Source organism: Aotus nancymaae, unplaced genomic scaffold (genome assembly GCF_030222135.1).
Source record: "Aotus nancymaae isolate 86718 unplaced genomic scaffold, 86718_ANA_hifiasm-v0.15.2.pri h1tg000059l, whole genome shotgun sequence".
NCBI lineage: Eukaryota > Metazoa > Chordata > Mammalia > Primates > Aotidae > Aotus > Aotus nancymaae.
The window spans coordinates 49261106-49275381 of NW_026988473.1; the positions used below are offsets into that span (position 1 = coordinate 49261106).

General features: G+C 47.7%; 1 protein-coding gene across 1 annotated transcript in view; it reads left to right on the plus strand.

The window, feature by feature from the left end:
- Positions 1–1797: 1797 nt before the first annotated feature.
- IRAG1 (inositol 1,4,5-triphosphate receptor associated 1) overlaps positions 1798–14276 on the plus strand; it is a 158101-nt gene continuing 145622 nt past the window's right edge. Inside the window, exon 1 of the mRNA XM_064365180.1 lies at positions 1798–2023. The gene's annotated coding sequence lies outside the window, so the exon portion shown is untranslated. The remainder of the gene's footprint in view (positions 2024–14276) is intronic.

Below are 14276 nucleotides of genomic sequence, written 5' to 3' on the forward strand. Positions count from 1 at the left end.
TTCTGTGCCCTGGGTACCCCCCTGCCTCCCTTGCTAGGTAGGGAGGGTGGGCGGTGGGCGGGGAGAGAGAAAGAGAGAAAGAGAAGGAGAGAGAGGGTGGGGAGAGAGAAAGAGAGAAAGAGAAGGGGAGAGAGAGAGAGAGAGAGAGAGAGAGAAAATGCAAGCAAGATGAAAGTCATAGTCCTTTATAGCCTAATCTTAGAAATGACACCCATCACTTTTGTCCTATTGTGTTAGAAGCAACTCACTCTATACAGTACACACACACACACACACCACACACACACACACACACACACACACACGGGGACACACCAGGATGTGACTGTAACTGCCTATTGGATTCTCCTTGCCCACTGCCTAGACAGAGCCAATTTGTCAAGACAGGGAAATTGCAATAGAGAAAGAGTTTAATTCACACAGAGTCAGCTGTGTGGGAGACCAGAGTTTTATTATTACTCGAAGCAGTCTCCCTGAAAACTGGGGGATTGGGGTTCTTAACGATAATTTGCTGAGTAGGGGGTCCAGAAGTGGGGAGTGCTGATTGGTCAGGTGGGATATGAAATCATAGGGAGTCGAAGCTGTCCTCTTGAACTGTCAGTCACTGGGTAGGGGCCACAAGACCAGATGAGCCAGTTTATTGATCTGAGTGGTACCAGTTGATCCTTTTGAGTCCAGGGTCTGCGAAATATCTCAAGCTCTGAACTTAGGCTTTATAATAGTGATGTTAGCCCCAGGATGCAATTTGGGGAGGTTCCTAATCTTACAGCCTCCAGCTGCATGACTCCTAAACCACAATTTCTAATCTTGTGGCGAATTTGTTAGTCCTGCAAAGACAGTCTAGTCTCCAGGCAGGAAGGGGGTTTATTTTGGGAAAGGGCTGTTATGACTTTATTTCAAAGTTAAACTATAAACTAAGTTCCTCCCAAAGTTAATTCGGCTTGTGCCCAGGAACGAACACAGACAGCTTGGAGGTTAGAAGCAAGATGGAGTCAGTTAGTCAGATCTCTTTCACGGCCATAAATTTCTCAGTTAAAATTTTTGCAAAGGCAGTTTCATGACTACCAAGATCATCAAGACAATTTCAGAAGTGACCTACCACAGGAAGGGAGTAGAGGCAAACAACTGGGATTTACTGAGGTCTCAACGTGTGTGAGAGCATCTCATAATTATCCCATTGGGTTCTTTTTTTTTTTTTTTTGAGACGGAGGAGCTTCACTCTTGTTGCCCAGGCTGGAGTGCAGTGGCAAGATCTCAGCTCACTGCAACCTCTGCCTCCCAGGTTGGGTTAAAGCGATTCTCCTGCTTCAGCCTCCCAAGTAGCTGGGATTACAGGTGCCTGTCACCACACCCGCCTAATTTTTGTATTTTTAGTAGAGATGGGGTTTCACCATGTTGGCCACGCTGGTCTTGAACTACTGACCTCAAATGATCTGCCTGCCTTGGCCTCCCAAAGTGCTGAGATTACAGGCATGAGCCATCGCGCCTGGCCCCGTTAGGTTTTCATGTTAGGCTTGTGAGGAGACTAGCCTCTGTTGTTCTTTGAACAAAATAATATTGAGGAAAGTTTTGAGGAATTGAAGCCCACTTGGGAGGCCCATATACATCTGAAGAAGACAAGTCTGAGTGCTGTGAGAAACTACAAGGGGGGGCCCTGAGGTTGGAGCTCAGAGATTAGTCAAGTTTGTAGGATGTTTGGGAACTGACAGAAAAGCCGACTTTCAACCCAAGCCACTGCTTGAATGGGGAAGGCGGAGACTACTCTCTCGTGACCAATGTGTCGGGAACAGCAATGAGGCTGCAGGGCAGCTCCCCCAGAGGCTCAGGTTGGGATGGGAGTTATGAAGCCACTGCACACCGATGTTTGTGAATTGTCCATGATGTTGGAAGAAACAGCCAAAGCTCTTACAAGAAGAAGTCCTCTGAGAAGCTGACTCTGTGCTTCCGGAAGGGTGTCAGTGGGCATGCCAGCCCAGCAGAGCGTCACCCCGATGGCTGCCTCAGACAGAAGCTGGAAGACCAGGTGGGTCCTGAGGCGATTAGGATGGTCAGAATAGGAGGGACTTGTGCACAGAGGACAGCAAACGACCGTGCAGGAAGTTTGGAATTTCTGATAGATGGACCTGTCCATTTAGCTTTCCTTAGCTTGTATGATTTCTGGAGTTTCCCCTACTGTCCTGGGATGCAGCTGTATTGATGTGACTGGAGCAAAGGTCGCATCCTCTGTATGGGCTGGTGTTTGTAATCCCAGCACTTTGGGAGGCCAAGGGGGGAGGATCACTTAAACCCAAGAGTTTCAGACCAGCCTGGGCAACATAATGAGACCCTGTCTTTACAAATGATTTAAAAATTAGCTGGGCATGATGGTGTGTACCTGTGGTCCCTGCTACTCAGGATACTAAGGTAGGAGGATCGCTTGAGCCTGAGAAATTGAGGCTGCAGTGAGTCGTGATCGTGCTGCTGCACACCAGCCTGGGTGACAGAGCAAGACCCTGTCTCAAAAAAATAAAAAAAGAAAGAACACAAAATCCACAAAAAAAAACCTTATTCTCTGTAAGCCTTAGTTCCCATACCTTTAATATGGTGTTAAGGACTACTCATCGTGTTATAGAAATTAAACAAGCAAGGGATATAAGTTACCTCGTTTATAGTAGGTGCCTAATACAAGCTTATTCTCTTCTCCCCTCCACCTTCTTTCTCCCTTTCCTCATTCAAAATGATACGGTGTGCTTTATCTGAACACAGATTGACACTCAGCCTTGATTCTGTCTGCCTTCTGGTGAACTCTCCGGTATGGCAAAGGCTGGAAAGCTAAAAACTACATTTCCCAGACTCCCATGCGGTCAGGGGTCCAAGGGCTTTAAGGCTCAGCGAATCAGATGCACTGTGGAAGATCTGGGTGGAAGCCAGCGAAGACCCTGGTGGGCTGCTCCCGCTGATTCTGCAGGAACTGCTGTGGGAGTACTGGCACTGGAGCACCGTCACTGTTCTCATGACGTTGGGAGGCAAGGGGCATCCATTCTGCTGGGGGCCTTGTGGCAGGAGCAGTAGGTCGTGGTCAGAGGCGACCCAGCAGCCCCCTGATGGGCGCGGGGCCCAGGTTTTATTTGGGAAGGCTTGCTGAAAGCTCAACCTAAAGTCTCTTCTAAATCCCTCCTAGTAGTTTTGTAAGACACTTAATACCCTGTCATAAATCCTCTCTTGCTTAATCTGGCCAGAGTGGATTTTATCTCTTCAGCTAACCAATATAAGTGGTATGGAGAGATTTTTATTGCCGAATTCCTCTTGGAGCGATCAAGCTGTGTGTGTTTTGGAAAGATGCCTTGATAAGGGCTTGCAGGGAGGGTAGTTTCCCCCACTCACGCCCCTCCCCCACCTCACTCCCACCCCAGCTCTCGGTGTCCTCTCATACTAAAGCTTTAGGAACTTTCTGAGTTGCTCCTGAAGAGGGGAAAAGAGACAAAAGTGTGGATCGAAGGCAGAAGGACTCAGAGATGGCTGAAGCCAGGTGTGGTATTATATGGCTCTTTTCCAGGAACCCCATCCCCACCCCTGTATTTTCCACAAAACCTGTGTAAATGCTTGCAGTGGTCAACTTTTTGTTGTGGAAATGAACAAAGTGACTGAATTTTGTGTTGGGGAGAATGTACTATGGGGACAGGAGAGATGTGAGATGAAGCCAGAGTTTTGAGAGGTAGAAAGACCAGGAGACCACGAGTCCTCCCAGGGAACCAGCAGAAATATTGGGGAGGGTGAAGAATCGACAGTCCATGGGATTCAGAAGTCCAGGGTCATCTCACTTGGGTGCTGAGGAGCAGAGGTCCTCCACAGACAGCTGGAGTACACATGAATAGCAATTAGTGCTGAGTCCTTTGCGCTCTGCTGGGCTCTTTACCTCACAACCTGATCTCTGTCTCCCTGAACTCAAAATACGTAAGCTCTGCAGTCCTTCTCATCTATATTGACATGCATTTTGTTAATTGTTGTTTACCTTCTCTGCAACAGTGTCAGCTCCTGAAAGGTAGAGGCTTGGATCTAATTCATCTTTCAGTCTTTAAAGTTATTACATGCAAGTGCTGTGTGTACCTTTGCGCATTTTTTCTGGGTAGAGCACCTACAACTTTAATCATCTTCTCAAATGAGTCCAGGAACTAGAAAATGTTGAGAGTCTGCACGAGGAAGTCTTTTGGGGGATGTCTGGATATTGTTTCTTGACTTACATGCAAAGCGGAGTCATTTTTAAAAAGTCAAATCCATTGTATCCTGAAGCTTGTCTTCCATTGAGGGTGTGCACCCACGGAGATCTAAAGATCATGGGCTCTGCAGGAAACCTAGACTCAGTTTCTGGTTTCAAGATTCTGTCGATTAGGAGTTCAGCCAAGCAATGCTTGTTTATAGCTCCTTCCTGAGGACGCCTTGCCCTTCATTCAGAGAGGTTTACAAGCCAAGCTGACACCAAGTGAGTCCCACTGTGGGTGGGATCCATGGCTGTCATGTGCTTTCCAGCCTGTCGTCTCATAAGCTGTAAATATTTATCAAATGAATGTGGGAATGTCAGGCTCCAAAGAGTGTCTAGGGCAGTGTGTGGGTGTGTAGGGGGGTGGTGCTGGAGAGTGAGAGCCCCATGAAAACTAGTATGTGATGCTGATGCCTTAAAGATGAAGACAAGAATGAAAATAAAAACCCCATCATGAGTCTGTATCTCAGCAGCTCAGGGCGGGTGGGAGATGAGCTCTGTTCTAACCTGCCCATTCTCAGGCCAGAAACCACGGGCAAATGTCAGCAAAGCCAAGCTGGCTTCCTGACAACTGCTGAGTTTGTAAACTTTCTAAAGTTCCCAAATTTGTCTCTGAAATTAATCCAGTAACACTTCTATTTGGCTGACAGCATGGCGTGTGGGTGTGTGGATGAGTTCAGTGAGGGAGACAATAAAAGACTGGAGGGGGCCAGATTAATTTTCGGCTGGCATTTTATGGGTTTTAACTTGGAGTAATTGGTTGTTAAAATGGAACTGTAACTCTCAGTTGCAGCTGAAGCTTCAAAATCCCTGAACTTTCAAAGTAAGATCACCCATGCCCCTCACACACTTAAGGATATAAAAGAGTTGACGTAAAGGTGGCCAGGAGGAGCAGGCATTGGAGGAAGAGTTTCGTGAAAGCTGTCTGTGTGCTTTGAGTACCCCTGCAACCCTCCAACTCTAGAAGGGGTTCTGGAAGGTCTGAGCATTTTTTTTTTTTTTTTTTTTTTTGAGACAGAGTCTTGCTCTGTTGTCTAGGCTGGAATGCAGTGTCGTGAATTCAGCTCACTGCAACCTCTGCCTCCCAGGATCGAGTGGTTCCTGCCTCAGCCTCCTGAGTAGCTGAGATTACAGGTGCATGCCACCACAACCAGCTAATTTTTGTATTTTTAGTAGAGATGGGATTTCACCATGTTGGCCAGGCTGGTCTTGAACTCCTGATCTCAAGTGATCCACCCACCGTTGCCTCCCAAAGTACTAGGATTACAGGCACGAGCCACTGTGCCCCACCAACTCTGAGCATTTTCTACTCTCAAGAAGCCACCCCACTACTCTGTACAACTGCCACCCCACGACCATACCATACTAGCCACAATCTCATAGCAAAAGGATGTCCCACCCTTTTTCTGGACACCCATGAGTCAGGATCTGAATAATGGGGTTGCTGCCACCTGTGATGCTGAGAAAGCACATACCTCCATGTCACAACTTGTCAGCAGAAATAGCAGAAGGCATGGGAGCTCAGCCTATGCCTGACTTCTGCCCTCCAAGTCTTGCTTTAGCACATCTCACTGGCAGGACCTACATCCTCTCAGAAGGGTTGCCTGCAAGGAGGCTTGGAGTTGCAGTTTTCTCTCATGAGCCACTGCAGTGCAGGAAGGCTCACCAGGAGGAGGTAGGCATGGGTGCTGAGCCTCATTTCACCTTGGCTAACACACTCCTACTCATGCTCCAAGGCCCACATCAAGGTCCCCTCTGAGACTCCTCTCCCACTGCCACCTGCCCCTACCCCAGTAGAAAACTTCCTCCTCTCTGATCCCTGGTTTATTGTAATTCAGATAACACATCAGTCTCCTGTGTTAAGCTGAGAGTTTCTTGAGGGCAGGGATTTTGACTCATTTCTGTCTCTAGCACCTAGTACAAGGCCAGATAACTCCTATCTATGATGGTTTTAAAACATGCCCACAAATTTTTGATACTTCTCTCTTCATTTTTTTTTTTAAGGCTAGTCAAATGAAGCAGTGGGAGTGGAGAAGGAAAAAAGAAATCTATACCAGGTTGCGATCAATTAGTTGTAAACACCACTGCATTCGGACCTGCCTATGTCTCTCTTCAAAAAGTAGAACCTAATTCCTCTCCCTTTGAGTATGGGCTAGACTTACTGACTCACTTCTAAGGAATAGAATGTGGTGGAAGTGATGCGTGACCCTGAGACTGGTCATAAAAGATATGCCTTGGTCTCTCTTGGATCACTGGCCCTGGGGGAAGCCTGCTGCCATGTTGTGAGGACACTCAAGCAGCCCTCTGGTGGGATCTATGTGTCAAGGAACTGAGACCTCCTTTCCACAATCAGCACTAACTTAAGAGGCATTTTCCTCTCCCTGGAGGGAACCTCTTTCTTATCTAATGTGGGAGGGCATTCAAGCCTCTTGTCTCCCCTGATCCATTAATGTGGTTAAAAACCACAGCCTGTTGACTCATCCTCTTTGTTTCCTATGAGTTGAGGCCTGGTGGATAAAAGGAGAAGGAATCAAGGATAGACAAAATAGAACTGAAGCTGGGAGTTCCCTGTTCTCATCAGGGTTATTGGTTTTGGTTTGGCGAAGTGTGACTAATCTCACTGAGGAAGGTGAGGAGGGGCACCTGCAGTTCAGAGCCCCCTCACCTCTACTCATCAAAGAGAAGCTTGTGGTCCTAGTGAACCCCGGAGTCTCTGGCACGGGTCATAATTGAGAAGGAAGAGCTCATCAAAGAGCAGCTTTGGCTGGGCATGGTGGCTCATGCCTGTGATCCTAGCACTTTGGGAGGCCAAAGCAGGAGGATTGCTTGAGCCCAGGAGTTTGAGACCACCCTGGGCAACCTGTCTCTAGACCCTAGCTCTACAAATAATAAAAAAATTAGCAGGGCTTGATGGAATGTGCCTGTGGTCCCAGCTACTCAGCTGCAGTGAGCCATGTTTGCACCACTGCACTCCAGCCTGGGTAACAGAGCAAGATCATGTCTCAAAACAAGGAAAAAGAAAACACCGAAAAGCAGTCTTCCAGGCCTGGACCACCCTGGTTGGCCTGCATGCAAGCAAGTGGTCTGGAAAGGGTGCTCCCCACAGCGGAGAGACAAGGGTTGTTACCCAGCAGTAATGCAAGAGCATTTAACACAGGCACATGAAGCCCAGCTCTCCAAAGCCACACCTCCAACAGGAGGGCCCTCCTTTTCTGTTTCTTGAGGCAGTTGGGGATAAATGAGCAGCTGCCCTCAACCAAACCAGCTGAGTAGAAATTTACTTATTTAAGAAGGCAGGGTGTTGGTGTTCCTTGACCTGCTTTTCCCATGCTGAAATCCTGTCTTTTTTGTTCCTAATTACACAGCTAACAAATTTTCATTATTAAAAGAAAAGTTTAAACAACACAGTTATATGGAGTAAAAACACAAATGTTTTTGATAGCCTACCCCCAGTCTCATTCTTCCCTGCAGGTAACTAAGGCTGAGTTTGACATGTAGCCTGCCAGACCTCATGGATGTAGAAGTTTCACACTGTATATGTTGCCCTGCAACCTGGTTGCTTTTTTCTTCTCTTCGTCTTTTTTTCATGTTTGTACAGATCGAACTAACTCATGTTTCTAAGAGCTGTGAAATATATCATAGTATATGCAAGAGGAAGAACCTTCTGTAGAGCCAAGAGCGTGGGTGTTGAATGGGGAGTTCTGCTGAGCATCCGGAAGGGTTTGGATGGCGAGGGTTGGGGTAGAAGTTATGGAGAGATGAATTACTCTTTCCAATAGATGGGAGGGAATCTGGAGCTTCTGAGGCTCCCTGGGATGGAGGGAGAATGGGGGAAGGAAGAGTTTGCTGACAAGATAGAATATGAGTGCCCTCCCCACAGTGACCCTCCCACAGCCCTCACATCTTCAACAAGTTTACTAAATCCGTGAATGAACATATTCCCCACCTATATCTCAAGGATGCACTATAGCTCTTGGGATATTGTTTGTTAAATTGTTATTTCCAAGGTCTGTAAGAATTATGCTGCTACATATGTTTCCCTGTGTGGGGAGGTGGAAAGGAACCATAGTTTAGGACGTGCATTTCTGCAATCTGAGAATGGAGATGATCTTCACAAGGTCAGGCAGAGCAACACATGAATACGGAGACCTGCTGTGTGCAGTCCCTGTGCTGCCCTGAAATGCCAAGGAGGCTGAGCTGGCTCAGGCATCAACCTCAGCACTCAGCCCCACGGGGCTGACAAGCTTAGGGGTCAGGCATGCATACAGAGAGTGGCCACAAATCCTAGGAGAGCCACAGATAGGGAGTATCAAGCATGTGGCGACTCTGCCCCACTCCCACATTCACTCTTTTGGCAAATGTCCCTGATTGATCATGGAAGTCTTTCTTGCTGGGCCCAGAAGCTGATTTGGAATCTTCTCAACCCAGTACTACAGGAAGCTGTTACCAATCAGGCAGAGTTGGGTGATTGATGGGACATATTTGCCACCCTGCTATAGGCTCAACTTAAAATGGATTCTGAAATGTTGCCTTTTACAGAAATTTTCTATTTTATTTCTTTCTCTATTGTTATTATTATTATTATTTTGAGACCAAGTCTCACTCTGTCGCCCAGACTGGAGTGTAGTGGCATGATCTTGGCTTGCTGCAATCTCTGTCTCCTGGGTTCAAGTGATTCTCATACCTCAGCCTCCCGAGCAGCTGGGATTCAAGGCGTGTGCCACCATGCCCGGCTAGTTTTTATATTTTTAGTAGAGACAAGGTTTTGCCATGTTGGCCAGCCTGGTCTCAAACTTCTGGCCTCAAGTGATCTACCTGCCTCAGCCTCCAAAGTGCTGGAGTTGCAGATGTGAGCCACCGTGCCTGGCCAGAAAATTTCTTTTTCATAATGTACACTGGTATGGTGGGAAGATGGGTGAGTGGAGCTCAGAAGGGAAGCAAGTGCCCTGCACCCACTTCCTGAGGCTGGCCTGGGTCGTATCTGATGAGCCTGGGAGTCCATATTGGAGACCCCAGGCACTTGAGGAAGCAATGGTGGCTGACTGATAGTGGCAGGGGAAGGGGCTGGGGCACATCCACTGGGCCAGTTGCTATGCTATCTGGCAGGAAGTTAGGGCCTGGAATCAGAAGAGAAATGAGGGGAGTGTTCTGCTCAGCAGCCGTTAAAGGCCTTTCATGATCCTTGGACTTGAACCAGACGTTGTAGGGCCAGAGGAGCCCCACGTGAAAGCCCACAGCAGCTCTATGCCGGCTGTTGAGTGAATTGCTTTGCACAGGGTTAGTCCCCTTTGTTTCATTTGTCCAATGGTAGTTACTTCTCTGGAAGTTAGGCAAGAAGCCCCTTCTCCTCTCTACCTCATTCCCACCATAGACCCAAAGAATCATCCTCAGAGACCAGTTTCCTCTGACTTTGGGGCAACATCTTCCCTAAAGGACTCCTGTGCCCCCACTCCTCCCACATCCCATTGCCTGGTCAGCCCTGGGTCACTCTGACCTTAAATTTCAGCTTCCCTGGTCTCTGTGGGTCCCAGGTCCTACCTTTTTGCCCCGCGTCTTGCGCTTATACCTCCCCAGGCCCCATCGCACAAAACTGCCCACCTGTCTCCTGCCTACCCAGGATTCTCACAGGCTTCTCTTAGTGCCCAAGGCCACTCTCTCTACAGAACAATGACCCAACCTGCCAGATCTTTGAATATGGGCCTCACCTTCAAGCATCCTCCTACCAGCTGGGCCACAGTTGTCATCCCTCACTGGACTGTCGGCCCCAGCTCCTTTGTGGCCATCTGGCAGCTACCAGTGGTCGTCTGTCCAGAGTGGTCTGAGCAGGAAGGCTGTTTGTGTTGACAATACTGTGAATTGGGCACATCTACATGGGGAGTACAACCACCGGGCATGGCTCACTGGAGCCGAGGACACGTGGTAGCATTCTGTCTAAGCGTGGTGTAGAGAAAAGAACAGGGACTTCAGAGTGGAGCAGACTTTAGAGTCAAGCAGTGGAGTCCAAATAATGGCTCAGCCACTTAATACCCTGGATGAATCTCTTAACCCTTCAGAGCCTTGCAGTTCTTATTTGGAAAATGAGGCTAAATAAAAATACCTCACTCACTGAGCTGTCGTAAGGGCAACTGAAATAAGTGAGCATGATTTACAGTGAGGATTTTAAAAATGTGTCAGTTTCCTGTGGCTGCCGTAACAAAGCACTGCAGACTGGGGGTTTAAACAACAGAAATTTATTGTCTCACAGCTCTGGAGGTTAGAAATTCAAAATCAAGGTGTCTCCAAGGTTGGTTCCATCTGAGGGCTATGAGTTAAGCATCTGTTCCAGGCCTCTCTCCTTGGCTTGGAGATGGCCATCTTTTCCCTGTGTGTGTTTCTCTGTGTCCAGATTTCCTTTTTTTTTTTTTTTAAAAAATAAGGACATCCATCAGTCACATTGGATTAGAGCCTATCTTAATGACCTCATCTTAATTAATTACATCTGCAACAACCCTATTTCCAAATATGGTCATATTCTGAGGTGCTGATGGTTAGGATTCAACATGTGAATTTGAGGGGGGCAAAATTCAACCCATAATAATAAGCTGTCACTATTTGTCATAAGTTTTACTAAAGCCCTGGTTATTGATGAGATTTTAGTGGAATTAAATGGTAATCATTCAGCCTCTTCCAGCAAGCTGCATTCTCCTTGAGATACCTGTTATATCAGTCACACACTGGTAGTAACAGGTCAGTTGGTGGCCCCACCAGCCTCCAAGTTCATGTGTGGAAGCCAAATGCTAAAAAAGTCCCCCACCCCTTTTTCCCTAAACAGTGGTGGCAGTGGTAGAGGTGGGCTTCCAAGTATCATGCAGGCTACACCTGAGCCAGGTGCCCATGTTGGATCCTTAGGGCCTGGGGCCTCCTTTGCACCCCACCTCCAACCCAAGTCACTGTGAAGATGCTTCATGCCTCACTGCAAATTCCAGTCTGACTGGGAATTTTTTCCCTAAGAAGTGGAGGGGGTGGCAGCCCTAGGGAGGCCTCCCTCACCCTCCCTCTTCTGTAGGAGAGCTGAGTTCCCACAGAAGAAGCGCCCAGCAGCTGCTAAACAGCTCTTCTTTATGCCACATGGAAGGCAGTGGGGAAGTGGAAAGCCCAAGGGACACTGGATGTGATGCAGGTGAAACAGTAGAGCGTTCGTGACCAATAAGTTTCCTGTCTACCCAGGCCATCTTAGCAGGGTTATTTGAAGCCTAATGTCTTGGCTGATTCTCCCTTCCCCTCCTCCAAGGGAGCCATATTCAGGAAAACTGCTCTGAAAGTAAGGCCCAAGAATGGGGAGCTTGAGTGTCTGGGACATGCACTATTTTTTTTTTTTTGAGACAGAGTCTCACTCTGTCACCCAGGCTGGGGTGCAGTGCACTGTCTCAACTCACTGCAACCTCTGTCTCCCAGGTTCAAATGATTCTCATGCCTCAGCCTCCCAAGTACCTGGAATTACAGGCACACACTATCATGTCCGGCTAATTTTTGTATTTTTAGTAGACGTGGGGTTTCATCATGTTGGCCAGGTTGGTCTTGCACTCCTGACCTCACGCCCACCTTGGCCTCCCGAAGTGCTAGGATTATAGGTGTGAGCCACTGCACCCAGCCTGGGGCATGCACTGTTGGTGTCAGTGTCTCTCCAGCTCAGCACCCAGAAGACCTGCAGTTTGGACAGCTGTCATGTCTGCTTCTCACCAGGTCAAGGCTCTGTCTCTGAATGTTGCAGCAGGATTTGTGAGGCTGGAGACAGCCGGGGATTCCTAGTGAGCCCTTGGGGTATGGCCAAGCCTGGGGATGCTGTGACTTCACCCTCAGCTTCATTTATGAAGCTGTGCTAGTTTTGTGGAGGATACAGGGCCAGGCTCTCTATTTTCTCTCTCTTCTATTCAGGAAAATTAGAATTTCTTTCTAATTTCGTCTTCTAGCTCAGCTCTGATTCAGCAAATATTTATTGATAGCCACATCATGCTAGTGATTACAGCTGAATAATAATATATAATCCAGACTTTAAGGAGTTTGCGTTCCAGTGAGGGTAAAAAAAAGAAAAAGATACAGAAAAGCCTTCACTGAAGCAGAGGCAGAGAGTAACAGGACAGCTATTTAGGTGATGGCAAGTACCAAGATGCAGAGAGAAAAGAGCGGCTACTTGCAATTAAGGTACCTGGAAGGCTCCATGGAGGAGGTGGTATTTGTTTTGAATTGTGAGGAATGGATGGGGTTTCAATGAGTACAGAGGGAGGAGTGGAAAGAATAGACAGAGCAAAGATAGGAAGGTTGAAACATGCAGGGCATTATAGAAGGATAGGTATTTAGGTGTGGCTTGAGCATCGGATGGTGGTAGGGAGAGGGTGAGAGATGAAATTAGCAAGGAAAGTTGTGCTTGGATCACGTAGGGTCTTGGATGTCCCATGGAATTATTAAGATATGAAGACGACGTCTAGAAATTTGGACCAAGTTAACAATCTGATCAAAATGCTTTCAGAAGATTCACCAGGCATCTTTCTGTGACATGGATTTGTATAGTAGAGCTGGAGGCAGGAAAGCCACATCAGAGGCTGTGGCAACAACCCAGGAGAGAGATGAGGTGCACACTAAGATGGCTGGGGTGGGTTTCACAGATGAGAAATCAGGGCAGATGAATGGTTACTTAGAGCAGGACAAGCAGAAGGGTCTTCCCCCACCTACCCCATAGCTGAGCAGGAGCTACTGGATGTGACCCAATGGCAGGTCACACCGGGGATTCTGGCTGGCACATGCAGTGATCTACTGGGAAGCAACAATTATTTCACGTCCCTCACCTGCATGAAATGAATTGGTAGGGCATCTCGAGTGGTGAGTAGGAGGCAGGGAAGCCTAGGTCAGCAATAGCTGGAACCCCAGGCAGGTGTCCTGGAGCCAGGAGCTCTGTTACAGGCCCTGCCCAGTTGTGCAGCTTTGACCAGGCATTTTCTCCGTCTGGCTGCATACTCAGATCTCTTGGTCAGATCAGCCAGTGTCTGGGCTAGCTTGTGGCTTCCAGGTTTGCCCTTATTCAGGTGCCATGGTCCAAGATTTGCAAATTCCATCCTCCAGCCTGATCTCTGCACCCAGTGCTTTCTCACCAAAGTCATCCACATTTTCCAAGGCTCAAGATTCAGTTGTGAAAAAGATATGAAAATGCTAGCTGGTCTTGGGCCCTTTGGGGTCCTCTGTCATCCTTAGAGATGCATCTTGGGTCTTCTAATGGTTTCATTGCTGTTCCCATAAAATAGCAGGAATGGGGAGTGGTGGGCAGCTTTGGACAGTCTCAGCAGATGCCTTGTTACATGCAGATGCAGGGGCCAGGCAGATGGTGCATTTCCATTTGGCTAGGTCTGGCAAAAAGACGATGACCAACCTCTTCTCCCAGAGCCAGTGGCAGCTAGGCCCACACTTTCCCAGCTGCACTAGCTTCTTTATTGCTGGCTCTGTGGGAATGGCTCTATATTTGTTTAATATCTCCAGCTACTCCACCCCTCAGGGATACTCCATTCTTCAAATGCTGGACATTGAAATTGGGTTTTGGTTTGCTTTCTTTTTCTTTTCATTTTTTTTTTTTTTTTTGGATTACATTCTCTAGGATTTTTGCACCTCTACTGATGAGCTACAATCCAGAAAGGCTTTGATGAAGCCATTAGCCTTCTTTTCAAATGGGGTGACAAATGTGCCCTTGTTACCTAATTGTCAGGGCCCCCTTAGTATTTGAGCTCTGGGAAAGATTGCATCCAATCCCAAATTCCACAGTCCAGGGAAGTCCAAAGCACTCCCCAGCTCTACTGTGTATTCTCATGCTGCTTCTGCTTCTGGACACTTGCAACTGTGTAAGCCATTCTGATCCAAATGCCCCATGTTCCCTGTGTGTACAGGTCATCCCTTTACTGGGGTCTACAAGGAATCCACTTACAGGGAGTATTTATGAACTTAGCAGAGGGAGAGGGATCACCTCACAAACCCCAAAGCCTTCTCATTGGCTTCTGTTTCCTATTTATGTCATGTC